This window comes from Bos javanicus, chromosome 1, assembly GCF_032452875.1.
Source record: "Bos javanicus breed banteng chromosome 1, ARS-OSU_banteng_1.0, whole genome shotgun sequence".
Lineage (NCBI taxonomy): Eukaryota > Metazoa > Chordata > Mammalia > Artiodactyla > Bovidae > Bos > Bos javanicus.
Genome location: NC_083868.1, coordinates 17,505,020 through 17,522,533, shown reverse-complemented (window position 1 = coordinate 17,522,533; position 17,514 = coordinate 17,505,020).

The following is a 17,514-nucleotide window of genomic DNA, read 5'->3' as shown; positions in this document are numbered from 1 at the left end:
GTGTTTAAATGTGTGTTTTTATGTGTGTGTATATATATGTATATATACATATATATGTATATATACACACACAGTATCTTTATCCATTTATCCATTGATAGTAATTTACATTGTTTCCACATTTTGACTATTTTGAATAATACTTAAATGGACATTGGGGTGTTGGTATCTTTTTCAGATCCTGATTTCAACTATTTTTAGATAAATACCAAGAAGGAAGAGGTCTGGATAATATGATAGATATGTTTTTAATACTTTGTAGGTGTTCTTAAGCCAAAAAGACATAACTTTATCCTAAATATGTTTAAAATTTTAGCAGTAAAAACAAATGTAAAAATCCTTCCCCAAGCTAAAATTTCTAAAAGTGAATTTTCTGAGGAAAAGGAGAAGTATTACAGTTTGAATTTAGAAAGATATTGATGATTTGCCATCCAATGAAGCTTTACTAATTTAAACTTGTACAGTGCGCACTTGTATCTACCTCCTCTCACCCATGCTAATGCTATTATCAAACATTTGAACTTTTCTAGTATGATAGGTAAAATTTCTTAAATTCTTATGTCTTTATGTATTAGGTTAAGAACTTCATGTTATAAGGCTTCTGAACATGTTTTTCTTACATAATGCCTTTTCCTATACTTTGCCACTTTTGAGTCGGCTGCTATTTTTTTTGTTGTTGTTTTGTTTTTGAGTTGCCATGAGTCATTTATTTTTTAAGTGGCTCTTTTTTTTTAAATTTGTTTCAATATTGTTTCTTTTTTTAAATTTTATTTTAACTTTACATAATTGTATTATTTTTGCCAAATATCAAAATGAATCCGCCACAGGTATACATGTGTTCCCCATCCTGAACCCTCCTCCCTCCTCCCTCCCCATACCATTCGGCTGATATTTTTTAAAAATGACTTGTAAGAATAATTGACTCAAGGACCTCTTTCCTGCATGTGTTCTGTCTTTGCTCAGTCACTAATTTCCCCTTGTTACAGAGTTAATGCCACTGTCACCTAATGCGCTTTGATATTCCTCTTCAGAAATATTTGCCCAACTTCACATTCCATCAGATTTACTTTCCCTTCAGCTACCAAGATTATGGTGACATTTATAACAGGCATTTATAAATCCTGTCTTTTGCTTCCCATCACCCATTCTGTCCATATGTTATTCTATGCTGTCTCTCATCCCCTCCAGTCAACTGAAATAACTCCTGTCAATCAATCCCACTTTATCACGGCTTCTTTCTATATATCTGATTCCAATTTCAGACAGCCTTCTTCTTAGAAAACCACTCCTTCTTCCTAAACATTGTCTTCCTTTGTGTTTAGTGACATCATCCCTTGTTGGTTTGCTTCCTACGCCTAAACCTTTTAGTCTTTATTGGATCTTCCTTTGCAGACTAATATTTAAATATATATTGATTGAGACTCAATTCTTATTTAATCTATTCTCTTTCTAGCTGATCCCTTCTACTACCATGAGTTTGTCTCCATCAGTATGTTGATAATACAGATGGTCATGTGTCAGGGTCCTCTGTCTATTGCTGACTTGATATCTCCACTAGGAGGTCTTAAAACCACCTGTAAGTTAGCATTTCTGAAATAAAACTGATTTTGCATCCAAATGGACCTTAGTCTTCCCTTACTAAGTTAATAGAATTACCACATATTTGCTTGCTTGGGCCTTAAAGACAAAAGCTATCCTTAAATACTGTATTCATCCTCTAAGCCAAAACTATTACTATAACATAGGAATCCTACCAGTATTTTTTCCATAATATGATGTGACTTCAGGCCAAGCATCTACCATTGCTGTTGTTCAGTCACCGAATTTCATCTGACTCTTTGTGACCACATGAACTGCATCACATCAGGCTTCTCTGTCCTTCACCCTGAGTTTGGTCAAACTTGTGTCCATTGAGTTGGTGATGCCATCCAACTATCTCATTCCCTATTGCCCACTTCTCTTTTGGCCCTCAATCTTTCCCAGCATCAGGGTCCTTTACAATGAGTTGGCTCTTCACATCAGGTGGCTGAAATATAGGAGCTTCAGCTTCAACATCAGTCCTTCCCATGAATATTCAGGGTGATTTCCTTTAGGATTGACTGGTTTGATCTTCTTTCTATCCAAGGTACTCTCAAGAGTCTTCTTCAGCCCCACAGTTCGAAAGTGTCAATTCTTCAGTGCTCAGTCTTCTTTATGGTGCAACTCTCACATCTGTACATGACTTCTGGAAAAACCATAGTTTTGACTATACAGACCCTTGTTGGCAAAGTGATGTCTCTGCTTTTTAATATGCTATCTAGGTTAGTCAGAGCTTTTCTTCCAAGGAGAAACTACCATAGTAAACTAGTATTCCTGTGTCTTTGTCTGCTTGGGCACCTGTAACAGAATGACATAGACTGGTTCAATCAAACAACATAATTTTATTTCTCACAGTTTTGGAGATTGAGAAGTCCAAGTTAATATTAAGTGTCTGGAGAGGAAACTAGGTTTCCTAGTTCATAGGCAGCTGCCTTCTTTCTGTGACCTCACATGGCCAAGCAATATAGAGATCATCTCTCTCATATCTTTTCTTATAAGGGCATTAATCCCTTTAACATGTCTCCATACTTACAATTTAATTATTTCACTTCCAAATACTATCACACTGGGTATTAGAAATTTAACATATGAATTTTGGAGAGGACACGAATATTCAGTCCAGAGTATCTTGCTTCTATTTCTAAACCTTGTAATAAATGCTTCTTTATATAACCTTTAAGTGACCTTTGTACAACTGGTTAAGACTCCACATGCCAATGCAGGGGACACAGGTTTGGTCCCTAGCGCGGGAAGGTCACACATGCCATGGGGCAAGTAAGTTGTGAGCTGCAACTACTGAGCCTATGCACTGAGAACCCATGCTCTGCAACAAGAAAAGGCACCACAATGAGGCGCCCAAGCACAGCAGCTGGAGAGTAGCTCCCACTAGAGAAAGCCTGTGCACAGCAATGAAGACCCAGCACAGTCAAAAATAAATAAATACATAATTTTTAAAAAAAGTTAAAATGTCAGATTTTATATATATAAAAAAAGAAGAAGGCATAACACAGTGAATGTACATGCAGGATTTGATCATGAACTGTGGCATTCATACCTTGGCCATTTACAAGATGTACAATATAGGGGGAAATTTTTTGATATTTCAAAAACTTCATTTCTTTTTTACCCCAAAATTTATAATAGTACCTTTTAACAAAGATTTTTGAGAAATGCCTTAATGTGGGTTAAGGTCTTGGAACAGTGTTTGGTAAATGATATAGGCTTAATTAAAATTAACTTGTGGGGACTTTTTAAAATATTTTTACTTTAGCAAAAATCCCTCCAAATGTCTTATCTGTAATTTCCTGCATTATCCACATCATATATAAGTCTCAGTCATATATATTTTCTTTGTGGGCCACCAATAACTTTAGGAATATTCCTACATGATTATATTGCCCATTCAGTTCCTTCTGTCAGAGACATTCTTCCGTCAGCTGTTTGCATAGCTCTCTCCTTTCATTCCCCTGGAGAAGGGAATGGCAACCCACTCCAGTATTCTTGCCTGGAGAATCCCATGGACAGAGGAGCCTGGCAAGCTATAGTTCATGGGGTTGCAAAGAGTCAGACACAACCGAGTGACTCACTTTCACTTTTCACTCACTTCATTCAGATCCGAGCTGAAATGCCATTTCCTCAAGTGGTTAAGTCTTAAAAAAATGAAGTCACTCAGTCTTAATCTCTATGTCTAACAGTAATGAAACACTACTTTTGGACACAGTTTAAAATAAATCATATTACCATCTACTATTAATGCTTATTAATTTGGTGATTATTTTTTGCCCACATCCTCTAAAAGTCTAAATTCCAAAGACAGCAGGACTATGTCTACCATCTATAATATATAATCATTTCTCTGCACTAGATCAGTGCATGTCATATTTTAGAACCACCATGGATATTTGTTAAAATAATTGATATGATTGAATAGCTTTTAAATATTAATAGATGAATAAATCTCATCCACTAATATAAAATGAGCCTTTATGAAGACCTTGGCTAATTCTCTGAGATCATATTCCTTTATTTAGGATTCAACTACATTTCACTGTTCCCCTTTCCCAACTATTTAAAACAATTATTGTTGTTTAGTTACTAAGTTGAGTCCGACTCTTGCAACCCTGTGCATTGTAGCTGGTCAGGCTCTTCTGTCCATGAGATTTCCTTCTTCATGGGATCTTCCTGACGCAGGGGTCAAAAGTGAGTCTCCTGCAATGGTACGTGGATTCTTTAACACTGAGCCACAAGGGAAGCCCTCACGTTTACTTCCAAAGATGATTTCTTGGGTATATGAGAGATTTTATCTCTTTTGGAAAAATCCATGTTAGCAATATACCTATAAAATTATACTATATCAACTTTGGAAAGGTAATGTTGATAAAGTAACTAATTTGCACATCTATTTTCTTGAGCAAGAATGTTTAAAAATAATGGAAATAGTTTTTAGATGCATTCATTTTTCTTTTTTTTGAGTTTTTATTTTATTTTTTAAAATTAAATTTATATATTTTAATTAAAGGTGAATTACAATATTGTATGGGTTTTGCCATACATCAGCATGAATCTGCCATGGGTGTACACGTGTTCCCAATCCTGAACCCCCCTCCCACCTCCCACCTCATACCATCCCTCTGGGTCATCCCAGTGCACCAGTCCCAAGCTTCCTGTATCCTGCATCGAACCTGGCGATTTGTTTCTTATATGATATTATACATGTTTCAATGCCATTCTCCCAAATCATTGCCCCCCCCCCCAACAGAGTCCAAAAGACTGTTCTATACATCTGTGTCTCTTTTGCTGTCTCGCATACAGGGTTATTGTTACCATCTTTCTAAATTCCATATATATGCGTTAGTATACTGTAGTGGTGTTTTTCCTTCTGGCTTACTCACCTCATTAGAACTGATTCAAATGTACTCTTTTTAATGGCTGAGTAATACTCCATTGTGTATATGTACCACAGCTTTCTTACCCATTCATCTGCTGATGGACATCTAGGTTGCTTCCATGTCCTCGCTACTATTAACAGTGTTGCAATGAATATTGGGGTACACGTGTCTCTTTCAATTCTGGTTTCCTTGGTGTGTATGCCCAGCAGTGGGATTGCTGGGTTGTATGGCAGTTCTATTTCCAGTTTTTTTAAGGAATCTCCACACTGTTCTCTATAGTGGCTGTACTAGTTTGCATTCCCACCAACAGTGTAAGAGGGTTCCCTTTACTCCACATCCTCTCCAGCATTTATTGCTTGTAGACTTTTGGATCGCAGCCATTCTGACTGGCGTGTAATGGCACCTCATTGTAGTTTTGACTTGCATTTCTCTGATAATGAGTGATGTTGAGCATCTTTTCATGTGTTTGTTAGCCATCTGTATGTCTTAATTTTTGTTTACCAAAAAGAACACCAGCTATTTACAAAAACAGAAAATAAAAATTCCAAGGAAAATAACACTACATTGTTGTAAATTATTTATTTATTTATTTTTGGTATAAAAAGTCAAGTTTTATGCTAATAGACAATATGCTCTTTATAGAAATTTAAATATTATACTTTGCAAAAGATACAGAAATATCAGCTTTTCATTCAACAGGAATAGAAGGCTAAATGTCTCTACTGGTGATATTTATTCAGCAACTATGTCCTTTTCTGTTGTTCTCTATGTAGTGTAACTTGCTTTACTAAGAAAAATGAAAAAAAGAAAAATGAGTTATTTCCAAAAAATAATATATTCATTAGTATTTGGATTTGAAAACTGAAATATGTTAATATAATCTGGCAATATTCTTAAAAGTCAATTTACTTAATATTTCCAGTATTAAAAATGAAAAAGAATTACTGGTTGCAAGAAAAAATATATTGAGGTTATTGTTTAGTAACTTGAATTACTGAAATAATGGGATGAGTTTCAAAATGGCACACTATGCTCTTGTGTTCACTAGCTATAAATATTCTGTTAAATTATTTACTCTGCATTTTAGGAATTTAGAAATCAATAAAAGAAGTGTATTGGGGTTCTTTGTTGGCAGTACTATTTAAGGTTATGTTAATACATTACTATCAAATCATATAGAACAAAGGATTTATTTTTATATGTTTACTATGTTTTTAGAGCTTGACTCATGCTTTGAAAAATTATGCAATATTTTTTAAAGAGAGCTGATTGTCCAAAATATCCACATTAATGCACTATGCCTCTTTATAAAATAGGACACTAAATAGACTCTACTGTTTTTCTCAAGTGCTTAGTTGGAAAGGAAATAAATGGCAAAAAGCACTAATTCTCTGCAAAATTACTCATACTAAGCATGGGAGTTTCACAATAATGTTGCGAGTTAACACATTATTATACCTGTGTAAAGACAAGGAAACTGAGGTACTTGGTTACCTAATTTACCAAGATGACACAGCTTGAGTTTAAATAGGATTGGAATCTGAGGACAGTCATCAGTGTATATTTCATGTAAGCATATGATATAGAATATGTTTTCATATATTTATTGTATTTCTCTAAAATTGTACACATACATATTAATTTGGTGTGATATATATGTGTGTGTGTGTGTGTGTGTGTATTATCTATGTGTATACAGGAACACATAGACAATGTTGAAATTGTGGGTGTATATTTAAAAATAAAAACAAAAATATTGCATATTTTACAAAGTTTACAATTATTATTTGGTAATTACTCTGCAACAAAAGATAGAATATTATTGTTATAAGCTTCAAATTTAACCCTCAAATGAACTATAATTTAAGTCAGTTATTCAACAATCTGGAGAAGGAAATAGGAAATGGCAACCCACTCCAGAATTCTTGCCTGGAAAAATCCCATAGACAGAGGAGCCTGATGGGCTACAGTTCGTGGGCTCACAAAGAGTTGTATAGAACTGAGTGACTGAGCACACATTCTGATTTTAGTGATTAGCTTTCCAAATACTTTTCTAACTGCCCATGATCATGCTGTCTACCCTGGAGTAATGGCTTTTCAAATTACTGTATCAATCAGAAGTTAGTTGGCACAAATTATTTGGTCAGATATTATAACTGCTGTTTGTATTCATCTTTCTTCCTTTTTTTTTAAACTAAAATGATTGTTCAGCAAATCTATCTATACTGAGAGATGTAGAACTGAATTTTTTTCTTTATATATATTGTTGTTATTTAGTCACTCATTCTGTCTCTTTTGCAATCCCATGGACTGTAGTCCACAAGGTTCTTCTGTTTATGAGATTTCCTATGTAAGAATACTGAAGTGAGTTGCCATTTCCTTCTCCAGGGGATCTTCCCCACCCAGGGATCAAACCTGCATCTCTCCTGTGGCTCCTGCATTAGCAGGCAGATTCTTTACCACTGAGCCACCTGGAAAGTCTCTCTCTCTCTCTCTCTATATATATATATATATTTATGAAAATTTATTCATTAAAATAATAAATAAATATATTTAATAATAAGTATATTATATATAATAAATATATTAATATATTATTTAATTATATAATTTAGCAATAATTATTAGTGAAGGCAATTAGAATATAACAGATTTTTTATTCTTAAATAACTTCACAGCCACATGTTTCTTTCTTTTAATTTTTCTATTTATATATTTATATTTGTTAATATTTCCTCTAAGTACCTCCCTCCTTTTTTCCCTCCCTCCCTTTGTTCCTTCCTTTGTTCCTCCCTATCTGTTTTTTATTGCTGATTTTACATCCTTTGTACCTTTAGTTATAGTTCTCTGTTACAATTTGTTTTTAATTAAAAGGAAGTAAGTATTCTTTGAGTAGTATTTTAGGTTTTGAAAGCACTGAAGCTTAGGGCTTAGTAATTTATAAGAAGCGAAGATACTGGAAGTTACTTGGCACACATAAAGAGAATAAAAAAAAAATTCTCTGTGATCTCAGATGTAATTTAAGTGACTTTTAAAAAAATTAATAGAGATCATAATATTTTTAAAATGTACATTATAAAATGTTACTTTTGAAGTTTGATGATTTAGGAAATCCTTACACATAATGTTAGGTAAAGTAGCTCAGTTGGTAAAGAATCTGCTGTAATTCAGGAGACTTGGATTTGAATCCTGGGTTGAAAAGATCCCCTGGAGAAGGAAATGACAACCCACTCCAGTATTCTTGCCTGGAGAATCCCATGGACAGAGGAGCTGGGCAGGCTATAATCCGTGGGGTTGCAAGAGTCGGACACAATTTAGTGACTAAACCACCACACCCAAACATATGAATATAAATTTAAATGTACAGATTATACAGTTTGTCCAGTGGTCATGTATGGATGTGAGAGTTGGACTGTAAAGAAAGCTGAGTGCCAAAGAATTGATGCTTTTGAACTGTGGTGTTGGAGAAGACTCTTGAGAGTCCCATGAAGTCCCATGAGATCCAACCAGTCCATTCTGAAGGAGATCAGCCCTGGGATTTCTTTTGAAGGAATGATGCTAAAGCTGAAACTCCAGTCCTTTGGCCACCTCATGCGAAGAGTTGACTCATTGGAAAAGACTCTGATGCTGGGAGGGATTGGGGCCAGGAGGAGAAGGGGACGACAGAGGATGAGATGGCTGGATGGCATCACTGACTCGATGGACATGAGTCTGAGTGAACTTCGGGAGTTGGTGATGGACAGGGAGGCCTGGTGTGCTGCAATTCATAGGGTCCAGAGAGTCGGACATGACTGAGCGACTGAACTGAACTGAACTGATACAAAATTTTCTTGCTTTCTTTCATTCTTGTCCCCAAGCTGCCCCTAACCCATTTTCCCACTACTGACTGTGACCCATTCATTCTTTTAATCCATATAGAAAAAAATATATTGAAATAAAGTAAATCAAAGATGCTACCAAAGAGTTAATTGTTATAGGGGTGACAATGAATTTAAATTTATCTTTTAATATGCAGTATGAAATTACTCTTATAATGTGAAAGAAATTTATGAGTTTTGATTGATTTATTTTAAACTGTGGGCTTCCCTTGTGGCTCAGCTGATAAAGAATCCACCTGCAGTGCAGGAGTCCTGGTTTCGATCCCTGGGTTGGGGAGATTCCCTGGAGAAGGGAAAGGCTACCCCCTCCAGTATTCTGGCCTAAAGAATTTCATGGACTGTATAGTTCATGGGTCACAAAGAGTCGGACACGACAGAGCGACTTTCACACACATTTTAACTGTGTTCTTATTCCAAATATATATAAATATATATATATTTAAATTTTGTTTTTTTACTAAAGGGTAGTTGCTTTACAATATTGTGCTGATTTCTGCCTTACATCTGTATGAATCAGCCATGGGTATACATTTGTCCCCTCCTTTTGAAGCTTCCTCCCATCTCCCATCCCGTCCCCTCCCCCCAGGTTGTCACAGAGCACTGAGTTGAACTCCCTGTGTCACATAGCAAATTCCCACTGGCTCTCTATTTTACATATGGTAATAATGTATATGTTTCTATGCTACTCTCTCAATTGATCCTAGCCTCTTCTTCCCCCTCCCTGTCCACAAGTTTGTTTCCTATGTCTACATTTCCATTGATACTTAATGCTTCTCTCTTTGTTAATATCATTTGTATGATTTAATCCCACAAGCGACACTGATACATTGTTACATAGTGTGTGTAATATCTAGGAACTCAAGCAAAATTATAAGCAATCAGGTCACTATTATACATTGCATCGATATCAAACAAGATGAAAATAATTACTATCATTCTAAGGATTTAGATTTTGGCGTATAGAAAATTAAGGGTATATGAGAGTATTTTTAAAATGTTACAGACATTGTTAAATATGTTTGTTAATAGTATGTTTTGTTTCTTTCAAATTTGAACTTGATGGTAGAAAGGTTACCAACATAAATTAATTTTTTGGACCTCAAAGAAATGAGATACTAGTAAGAAATCACAAAATTTATCTATGCAAAATAACATTAAATGAGCTTATGCATGCATTCACACACATGTCACATGTTTTATCAACCATCTTGATGGATCTTCCATGTTGAAATCATAGTATATTTCATGATCATGCTATAGCATCTTCTTCCATTATTACTCTCCATTTCGGATGCTATGAGCTCGTAAGTTACCTATGAAGCAAAAGTCTCATCACTTGCTCCTATGAGAACCAGAGAGACTCTTGGTTTGGAGAGGCTGCTACATTTAACAGCTTCCCTGAGAAGGCAATGGCAACCCACTCCAGTACTCTTGCCTGAAAAATCCCATGGACGGAGGAGCCTGGTAGGCTGCAGTCCATGGGGTCGCTGAGGGTTGGACAAGACTGAGCGACTTCACTTTCACTTTTCACTTTCATGCATTGGAGAAGGAAATGGCGACCCACTCCAGTGTTCTTGCCTGGAGAATCCCAGGAACAGGGGAGCCTCGTGGGCTACCGTCTATGGGGTTGCACAGAGTCAGACACGACTGAAGTGACTTAGCAGCAGCTTAGCAGCTGATAGCTCAATCGGTAAAAAAGAAAAGCAGCAGCTGCTTGCTATGCCTGGATCAGGCTGACTTTCTGGCACCCTGCTTCCTGATTGTCCTGATGAGGGGTTATTACTCAATACTTCCAGGACCTACCTTACTCCTGATTCTAATATTTTGTGAAATTAGACACTCTGTGTCAATACATGTATAATTCTAATTTTAAAGAACTGTTTTCAACTCTTTTCTTAAATATTATAGAAACACAACTGCGTCATTTGGGCAAAATGATATAACTACAGTGTTTGACCTAGAAGTAACTAAAACTTCATTGTTTTGTTAATACAGAATTTTAAATGAACAAAATAATTTAAAGATAAAAGCAACAACTATTTCAAAACGCAGTTTCCTAGATTGTTTTTAATCAGAATTTTGAAGGGCTTTGGTTACAATGAATGCTTATGTCCATTAGGACTTGCACCAGTATTTAATTATACCTGAGGTTTCCTGTCATATCCTGAGCTTTCTCAGAGGAGGAAATTAGCAGGTTTTCTTCTAACTCACATTTCTGAAGAGAAATGTGCCCATAATAATTGTATTTTCCTAAATAATTATTAGGGAAAAATCCTAACAATATTTTGAAGGAATGGTAAGCACAACCACCCAGTATTATTGTTACTATCAGTGTTTGATTAATTATTACACTGGAAGTTCCACTGGTCTTGTGAAAAATATACCTTATTAAATATAGAAAACTTTAGAAACAGAAAGGGTGCCATCATTCTTTCTCATCAAAATATCAACAGTTTACTTTCTTATATTGGTTATTGTACTGTGTTCTGTAAAGTTCTAATAGGCTTAATTTTATTTAGGTATAGTATATGAGTTTAATTTATTACATACTCCAAGAAATTTTCATTTAAAATTTATTCATGGAACAAAGAAACTAAAGCAGTGAGTCCTTTTAAGAGTCACTTGTACTAAGTTGTTGATTCACCATTATATCACTTTTTATAAATGCATAATTTTTAGAATAATCCACTTCAGATTTTCCTTTGAAAATCATTTAATTGTCAGAACTGATTTACTATTAAGAAGGTGCTATAAATTAACATTGTCTGATTCATGAAACATAGGAATGATCTTAGATGTTGCTTAAAGTAGCAGTATAATTTCCAGACTCCCTCAAGATAACCAGAGAAGGCATGGCAACCCACTCCAATATTCTTGCCTGGAAAATCCCATGGACAGAGGAGCCTGGCGGGCTACAGTCCATGTGGTCACAAAGAGTCAGACATAACTGAAGTGACTTAGCATGCACATACATCTCTCCATTTATAGGATTGAGAAAGGATTGCTGAAATTGTTCTAGTATGTTAGCCTAGCTATTTTTGCACGTTTAAATGCTAGAATAATTTTACCACAATGTTACATTTTCTTCCCAGAAAAGGAAAATCATTGTATTTTAAACCTCAAGTGACACTCATACTATAAAAATGGTTACTTGACTTTGAAAGTAAGGGCTTAATGAAGGGGTAAATTCTGTTTTTGAGCCTGGAAATCACATTCAGTATTAGGCAGCAGGCATCTGTGAAACAAAATTTACTTTTATGTAATTTTACAAATGTACTATGCAGAAAAAAATAAAATTAGTTTGCCAGAGCTGTGCAATCTACCTTCAGCCACTAACGTATATTCAGTGTTGGACTAACAACTGCTCTCTTGACCTTTTTGTACAACTACCCTTCTATCAAGAATCCTTCCCACCACCCCATCTGCCCCTGCTGTGTTCCTTCAGCACCACCCACTTCTCAGAAGTTCATGTGTGTGATGTGCCAGCCTGTTATCTCAGCAGGCAGGGAGCCCTCATTCTCTCGGCAGGTGGCAGTTGAGTGAGGAGGTGTATGTGTCCTTTTCGTTGATAGTCAGCTTTTGTTCTACCAAGGTTTGGGGTGGGTGTGTTTTTCATTTCAGACTTAAATCATCATTTTAAAGTGTATCTAGCTTTCTCTAATATTAAAATGTGTGAGTAAAAAATGAATCAAAATGAAGTTGTAAACAGAATCAAGAATGGGAAATGGAAATTTAATCATGTGGTATTTGTCATCATTTAATTTCTTAGCTCTGCTGCTAACTGGGTATTTGTGATCTCAGCAGTCACAAAGATTGCACAGGTTTTTTTATTCTGCTGAATAAATATCTCTAGATAATCAGCATATGATCCTGAAATACTATTTCTGTTAGACTGTAAGTTGTTAGCGCTTTGACACAAGAGGTACTTGATATTTCAGTCAATGACCAGTTCACTGCAAACTACATTTTCCATCCTCTCATCCTGTTGTGAACTATTTTGTAGCTCAGACAGGCAATTATTGATCTCAATAATTTCACTGGACAGTTAACCATTGAGCAGCAATCAGAAGCAAGGGTATGTTTCTCCTAAAACACTCGAATACTGCCCATGGAGAAATGAGTCTAATGTCAGCTCCATTCTTGATGGAACAAGTGCTCTTTTGTGAGCTGAACTCTTTTAATGAGATTATTTGCAAGCATAATGGAGAGGATGGAAATGTGCCAATTGAAGAGTCAATGGGAAAGGAATAATGAGTAACTGGGAGAGAGAAACAGGTAGGCCAAGCAAATCAGGCACATTGAAGACCTGTAACATCAAGTGAGTGAATTATAACTGTAAGAGGATGTCTAATGGCAATTATTGATGTGGTTTATACTCAAGAGTGTGAAAGTCACTTTATGCATTCTATTTTTGATAATTAAGAGTAATTTATAGGTTGTCGCCTTTCCTCTTGCAAATGGCATGCCTCCAGATCCTTTCTGTAGCATCACACTTTTGAGGGAAGTGGCAACAGAAGATCTCAGTTGTTCCTAAGACATGGGTATTCCTAAGACATTGCTATCAAATAAATAGTTTGTAAAATAACTTTGTTATATTTTTTCCAAATTAGCAAATTTCCTTTTAGCAGATATTACTGCATACAGGCACTCAACCCCAATCTGCTCTTCCTGCTGCATGCATCTGTCCACATGTAACTTTTAATATGTATATTTTTACATTATGTACATTCTTAATTAGCCTGTCTTGTTTAGATTGTATACATCATTATATCTGACATTCTTGTAACTACTGTGTGATCAATAAGATTCCTATAAGAAACTCTGCTTTTTAAAGACAAAAATACCGTGCTGAGAGGGCTGACTTAACTTATATCCCACATTAATGGGTGGTCACTCTATTTATAGGATCTTTAAAACATTTTTAATGAACTAAGGTGAATAAAGGCACAATTAAAAACTAAAAAAAAACATACTGAAGGTATGTTTAAACAGAGTTAAAAGTGGTGCAGGAATGAGTAGCACAGCTATTGAGATACAGGAGACAGCAAGTACAAAAGTCTAGAGTGAGAGAATGGTTGGCAAGTTGGAGGAACATCAGGGAGACCAGTTTCATTATAAGTCCTAATAATCTGCATGTATGCATGCTAAGCCACTTCAGTTGTGTCTGACTCTTTGTGATCCCATGGACTGTAGCCTATCAGATTCCTCTGTCCTTGGGATTCTTCAGGCAAGAATACTGGAGTGGGTTGCCATGCCCTCCTCCAGGAGATTGTTCCCAACCCAGGGATTGAACACATTTCATCCCTCTTTAAAAGTACTTGAAGGCTTCCCTGGTGGACCAGTGGTTAAGAATTTGCCTTGCAATGCAGGGGTCTCTGGTGTGATTCCCTGGTCCAGGAAGACCTCACATGATGCAGAGCAACTAAGCTTGTATGCCACAACTACTGAGCCCATGGGCCCTAAAGCATGTGTTACACGTTAAGAGAAATCACCACACTGAGAAGCCTGAGCACTGCAACTAGAGAAAGCCTGAGTACAGCAATGATGACCCAGCATAGCCAGAATAAATAAAACAAACAAACAAAATACTTGAAATCTAAATGTAGTAGTTTTAATTCAAGTTGATAAAGCATTTTATTAAGTCTGGTGGACTAATTTGTCATATGCAGTTATAAGAAGTATGTCAGATCATTTCATGCTTTCAATCTGTCCGAAACAACATTTTCATAAGTTCTTTATGCTTGTTATATATTATTTTTCTGGACAGCCAATATGAGATGTTATCATCCACCTTCATGTTCCTATTTATTCCCCTTACCATTGCCTCATGGTAAATGTGGGAGGACTTCCTACGTGTGGAAAATGCCAGTGTAGGTGGCCAGTGGCTGCTCTACAGTTGCACAGAATGATTTCATTGAAGACAATGATATAAGCATTACTTTTAGGTATAGTTAAATGTAATATCCAAAATGCTTCAGTTTTCTTTTCATTGATATTTTCAGATAAGTTGATTAAAGTTATTAGTTTTTTGAGCACTCTCATAGATGTTAGACATATTATCTATAAACTGAGGCAAAATATCCATTTATTTACATGGAACATCTAGGAGACTACTGTTCACATGTATACTCACACTCTCATGTTAGAAGAAGAAAAATCAGTAAACTGTATTTTTCAGATTTTAAATAATAATAATAAAATTTATAATGATAATTAAATCAGAATTTTATATAAAATATTTTAATTCCTTTCTTGGTACTTGTTAAGTATTAAAATGGTGTTTTATATCATTATAGTTACTCATCAAAAACCTTTTAGTGAAGATGTGAATGGTTTGAAAATTTATTTTTGATAATCTAATTTATTTCTACTACTTTTATGCTTTTTATTTTCAAAAAGCAAAGTTAGCTACCCAACTTTAATCTGATAGACACCCTTATGTGGACAGGTTTTCATAAAAGACTCTTTTTCATCACAAAGGAAAGAGCTAGGAGTTTCAGATTCTCATAGAGTAAATTAGGTAATTAAAAAAAAAATGTATCTATTCCAAAATGTTTAATCATGAAACATTTATCCTTTGAGCCTGAACCAAAATTCAGGGCAAACTGTCCCAAATGTTTATTTTCTTAAATGACTTGCTAAATATTTTTTTTCAGTTGGTTTTTGTTCAAACTATTTAAAACTGAACAAATAAATCATAAAAAGTATTAAAAAATAAACTCCAGTCACTGCAGCAACATCTTTACGCACACACATTGACAGACACAGATTTGAAATGTAGATATTGTACTATGATTGAATAACTTTATAGACATGTAATATCGATGCTAAGAAGTGATAAAACCTGTTCTTCCTTCCTCATACATTATGCATCTTTAAAAAAAGAAATGGAAAACTGAGTATTTAGTCAAGCGATTTTATCAATAGCCTTAGCCTGAGTAGATGACTCAGGCTCTAAAGTCTTCTTTTCAATAACAGATGGCCAGTTATAGTCTGAGAGAAACAGTTAAATTCCCTAAGCAGTGCTCCTGGCTTAGCCAATGTATAAACTGTCTTAGTTTCTTCAGAATAAAAATGTACCCAGTGCAATTTATAAGTCTACAGATGAGTGGATTTGCCAAGAGTGCCATATTTTCCTGATGGATCCAGAGCAAAGAAATCAGATGTATCTATGGGGATGTTGCATATATAGTCCTAGTCCTTTAAACTTAAATGATCAGCCAGGAGTTTTATGACTTTTATTTGGTGAGTCAGTTAACCAAAAAAAAAAAAAATGGTCAAATTTGGCAACTTTGTGATAACTTCTCTATGGATTTCTACATGAAAGCAAGGGAATAAAATTATTGGAATTGCTTTATAATGTTGTGACTTTTCCTAAATCAGTATTATTTAAAAGTAAGTGCACTTCTCCCTGGAGTCTTCATGAATCAATTATGGGCATGAGGGAGTTCAAATGAGAGCCAAGCATAAATATACAAACCAAAGTAAAGGTAAAGAAAAATTACCTGGGTCATAAAGGAAGGTCAAGATTTAAGTTTTGGAATGTTAAAAATTTAAGAACAACTGTTGGAACATTTGAAAGCCATCTTGTCTTTAAATATAATATTTAGTCTAGACATAACTCATGATACATTTTAGAAATGTCTTTAAAATGGATAAATTTTACTTATATTTTCTTCTATTAAATAACTTTTGTTCTAAGATTTAAGTTATAAATACCAGAAAGTATGACAATATAGTTCATTTCATTCTATATAACAGTTCCAAGTAGTTAGATGGAAAAGGCGAGAAGAGATGATTTATGAAATGAAATACCTGGGAGAACAGGTGAAATGGATGCATATGTACAATGTGGCTATGAGTATTTTATGATACCTTTTGAAAAACGAGCTCTCAATATTTTTATTTAGTTTGTATTCTAGGCAAATACTACAGAAAAACAATGTAGATTTCTACTAAAACTCTACTTAGATTTTTTGTTAAAGACCTGATAATTTCAATTACTTTTTATGTTGGAAAAGGAATTAAAACAACCTTCCAGAGATTTTTTTTTTTTTTTGCTTAATGTCTCTGAACGGATATATATAAGAGCATTCAATAACTGAAAAACATGAGTGTTAGAGTCACATATGGCATCTCAAGGTCTCATTCACAAATATCTTTCTGCCTCCAATTAGACTGTTGTTCCTAATTCTCACATTGAGAAAGAATGAGCTTATCATAGGAGCTAGGTAAAGTCAGTAATTTGTAATAGAATATAGCAATTTGTGACTTCATGATAAAAACTTGATGTCAACATAGAAAATATTTTGGGGCAAATTATTATATAAGATGGCTTAGTTTTTTACTTATAAGTGAGTAATGTATAAAGTTGCCATCTTTTAAGACACACAAAAAAAAAGTTTATAGAAAATGATACAGTGTAAAGGATCAGTTCAGTTCAGTTGCTCAATCGTGTCCAACTCTTTGCGACCCCATGAATTGCAGCACGCCAGGCCTCTCTGTCCATCACCAACTCCCGGAGTTCACTCAGACTCACATCCATCAAGTCAGTGATGCCATACAGCCATCTCATCCTCTGTCATCCCCTTCTCCTCCTGCCCCCAATCCCTCCCAGCATCAGAATCTTTTCCAATGAGTCAACTCTTCGCATGAGGTGGCCAAAGTAC